At 38.7% G+C, this 4,188-nt stretch overlaps 1 pseudogene; it reads right to left on the bottom strand.

The window, feature by feature from the left end:
* Nucleotides 1–1,243: 1,243 nt before the first annotated feature.
* Nucleotides 1,244–1,406, bottom strand: LOC120243878 (annotated as a pseudogene).
* Between the last annotated feature and the right edge of the window lie 2,782 nt (nt 1,407–4,188).

The following is a 4,188-nucleotide window of genomic DNA, read 5'->3' as shown; positions in this document are numbered from 1 at the left end:
CATAATGGGTTTGTATTTAATATAGTACTTTTCACCATGGAGATGTTATTCAGTTAATATAGAGGGTTTTTTTTTAAACATTAAATCTCTTCTTCATTTAAATGTCCATATAAAGTATTTTTTACATTATATATTTTCTCCATTTTAACATTAGATACACTGAGTACATTTTTCTTACCTCCTCCCAATCAAAGAAATAAAAATTTTAATTTCTGAATGTATTTGATACCTAAGTGCAATATTAACTTGGGATATCACAAAACAAAAATCTAATAAAAATATGGAGATTAGATTTCTTTGTGATGCAGGAGGCAGTGGTAATTTCCTAGGATTCTGGATAAGGGTTTCCTTCTTCCTATTTCATGCTCTTTGAGAATTCCAAAACTTTGAAATAATATGTAAATTTCAGTCATCTGACTTCTTTGAGCCTGTTTCTAACTAATACATATGAATTATAGACTGCTTTTTTTCAGTGCATCTTTTGTTGTGAAAACTTGTTTTCCCCATTTAACATGTATTGTTGTGCCCGATTCGTGAGTCCCCAGAGAACATCAAGGAGCCGACACTGATGCAAGTACAAAAGGGTCTTTATTACAAGCTCTAGGAGGGGCTCATCCATCTCCCGGTGTCGTGGCAGCAGGGTGAAGCCCTGAACAATACTGAGCAGGGTTTTTAAGGAGTAAGGGACGGGGGTGTTACAGTGTACATGTTGTATGTATAGCATCATTACGTAAGCTCCAATTACAATTGTACAGCACCCATGGTAACAGCTTTGACCATTCAGTATCTGTGAGGTGTCTGTTACCTTTGGCAGGGACCCAATCATGACCTTTGAGTATCTTTTGAAAATGACTGATTATGAGGTGAGTTCAAAGGGCCTACGTGGGGTTTAGGCAAGTGGTGAGTAATTGGTTAATTTGTCTGCAGTTCCCAGCCCTGACTCAGACCACAGGAATGTTTAGCTGATCTGAGAGCGGTCAGAGGGTGGTTTTAGCCTTGAACAATCTGAGGCCTTTTCTGGAACTGGGGCTACATGTAGCCTGAGGTTGCTCTTAATGGAGGCCTTAATCTCAAAATGACATTACTTAGGCTCTTCAGTATCAGTTTGTTTCCATTTGCAGGGAGACAAGAATGTGAAAATACCCTATTTCTTGTGAACTTTCAGACACTAAAGATCAGTTTTTAACCTCAATAATTCACAAAGGTTTTCTGGGCAAGGTCTGATTCAGAAGGTCCATCGAAATCACATTTGTCCATTTCTCTTTCGTGCATATACCCCAAAAAAGCACTAACGCCACACCTAACAAGAAAGCGACTGCGTCTCCAGCTTCTACTGCTTCAACAACAGGCAGCACCAAAAGCAGTGAAATGAGCACCAAGAACATCTGTGCAGAAACTGAAGCCATGATGTTGGGATCTTCAGGTATCTGGATCTTGAGGGCAGAAAATTTCAGAGAAAGTATTTATGTATAATTCTATCTGATTTGAAATACTCCCTTGCTGGAGTTCCAGATGCTGAGGCTAAGAGATTCCACGTGACAGAGCCTTCCTGGAAGCAGCCGTTACAGGAATGGCCTGATCATCAATGAATATTTTTTAAAAATAGTGCATAGTTTAGAGAAAATTTAAACAAATAAAAACACCCAGTCACAGTTTATTTTAATGTGCTTTAATATATCTGATCTAATTGTAGAACAATTGTCTATCACTGCTCAGTATGGTGCTTATTTTCATACAAGTTTAATTAATCGACTCTGATATGACTTTATTCCTCAGCGCTTGTCTTTTATTGGAAGATCCTAAACTAGTTTTTCCAGGTCTCAATACCCTATAGTCTTCTTTTGCCCCCATTTTTACCATGTGAAAGGAGCTCTGAGTACATTATGTGCAAATCCCTTGAGAACAGGCATTTTACTTCTTTGTACTTCCCTAACCGTCTCTATTAGAAATTGTCAATGAGTATATATGGATACATTGATCAATAAGTTGGTTGACAACTTATCAGGGAGATGAATGGTTGGCCCTCCCAAGAATCTAAATCTTTTGCTGCTAGTTGGTTCGTTTTTAGACCTAGCAGAAATAGAATAACAAAATTACACATTAAGATATGCTGGTTTATACGAACACCTTGAGGAGATCCCTTTCTGATAAGAACGGGGCCTCACATAAATTTCACTAATTGTTATAAGGTTTTTGCTCTCATTGGATAATTTTATTGAAACATTTTTTAAAAATGTTTATTTTTGAGAGAGAGAGAGAGACAGAGTGCAAGTGGGGGAGGGGCAGAGAAAGAGGAGACCGAATCTGAAGTAGGCTCCAGGCTCTGCTTAAATGACTGAGCCAGGAACCCTAGAATATTTTTATAAAACTGTAATGTTGACCTTCATCTTTAAAATGCATTGCTTTTGGATACGTAGAGGATTAACCAACTTGGAAGTCTGTCTTGTTTTAAAGACAATTCTGGTGTTTTCAGAAAAGGTACCCATTCCACCATATTTAACCTGAATAGAGTGACATAAGTAACATTCAAAACAGAGGTAAAAAAATATTTCCCACTGTTACTCAGTGTGCTTTAATATCCTCTAGGTAAATTATTGTTTAAAATAGGCATGCATGAGAGGAAGTCTGGTGGGCCCAGGCGGGATGGAGCCTGTATGAGTTTCCTATTGCTGCTATAACAAATACTGCAAACTCAGGGGCTGCAAACACCACAAATCCCTGATCTTACAGTTCTGGAGATCGGATGCCTGGAGTGAGCCCTACAGGGACAAAATGCACTTGTAGGATTGCCTCCCTTCTGGAGGCTTCAGGCTAGAATCCATTGCCTGCTCTTTTCTAGTTTTTAGAGTCCAACTATATTTTCCGTCTCTTGTTTCTGCCTTCCACTTCTACATGTGTCCTATTCTTACTCAGTCATTTTAAGAGGACCTAAACAGGAGTAATGATTATATACCTTTAATATTTCAAGGGAATGTACAGCGTGTACATGATAACACCAGCTCTCAAATCTGGATGAGTAATGAGACAAGATAGGAGAAGATACGGGGATTCTGGCAGCCTGACAAATGCCCCGTTGCGCACTCAGTGGCTGGCATGACACCACATCTCCACTGCAGTCCCAGAGCGAATACGTTTATCAATTTTTATGTTTAAAAGTATTGTCTGTTCAAGTAGCATATTTAATATTACAAGTACAATGGAAATCAGTTAAAACTCCAACAGACACAAGTCCTATAATATCTTAAAGAAGAAGTAGCAAGTTGTGTCACTATCTGTAGGTTTACTTATAAACGTGTTGACTTCTCACTTATCCATCATGTCTCTCCCATTTCTTAGTAAACAGTGTAAGTGCTCTGGTCCCATTTAAGGACAACCACTTAAAATTATGCAAAAGCTGGCTGGAGAAATTTCTTCCCACACTGATTATTTGAGAATGTCAATTCATTTATTAAAGTTTCTGTTGGCTTGAGAAAGATCTCTGTTACTAAATTTTTTAACTAAATTGTTTTTGGACTTAAGGGGATTTAAGTCCAAAATGAGAGATGCTTGTCTCATTACCAATAAATATTAATAGAATGAGGAAATCTCTGTTCATCTGTAATTCCCAAAGATTAATCTAAGCACCATGTAAAGTGTTTCCCCACCTTCCCTTTCCTGCTCTTTCTTTTTTTTTTTCTTCAATATTTTAATTTATTTCTAGGAGAGAGAGAGAGACAGTGTGAGCAGGGGAGGGTCAGAGAGAGAGGGAGATACAGACTCTGAAATAGTCTCCAGGCTCTGAGCTGGCTGTCAGCACAGAGCCCGACATGGGGCTCGAACCCACGAACTGTGAGATCATGACCTAAGTGAAAGTCGGACGCTTAACCGAGTAAGCCACCCAGGTGCCCCCCTTTCCTGCTCTTTCTGACTCTCTGTTTACTCTGATTCCCACTTCATCGAGTGTCCAATGTTATTATGCAGTTCCCAAAGTCTTTCCTTCTATGTCCCTCCAGCATCTTCCATGAAACCTTGGAGATCTTACCTTGGGAAAAATGTCATCAGGTTCCAGTTATCACACATCTCATAACCCAGATCTAGTCAATGTACCTTATTCCATTAATCTTTCTGGAATGGCTAGAAGTATAATACTTTAACTAGGATTCTTTAGAACACAAATTTCCTAGCATGAAAGTGTTGTCATGTAAAAGC

Source organism: Hyaena hyaena, unplaced genomic scaffold (genome assembly GCF_003009895.1).
Source record: "Hyaena hyaena isolate Hyena2069 unplaced genomic scaffold, ASM300989v1 scaffold_360, whole genome shotgun sequence".
NCBI classification, from domain to species: Eukaryota; Metazoa; Chordata; class Mammalia; order Carnivora; family Hyaenidae; genus Hyaena; species Hyaena hyaena.
The sequence above is the reverse complement of the archived record's forward strand: the minus strand, read 5'-3'. Positions and strand labels throughout refer to the sequence as shown.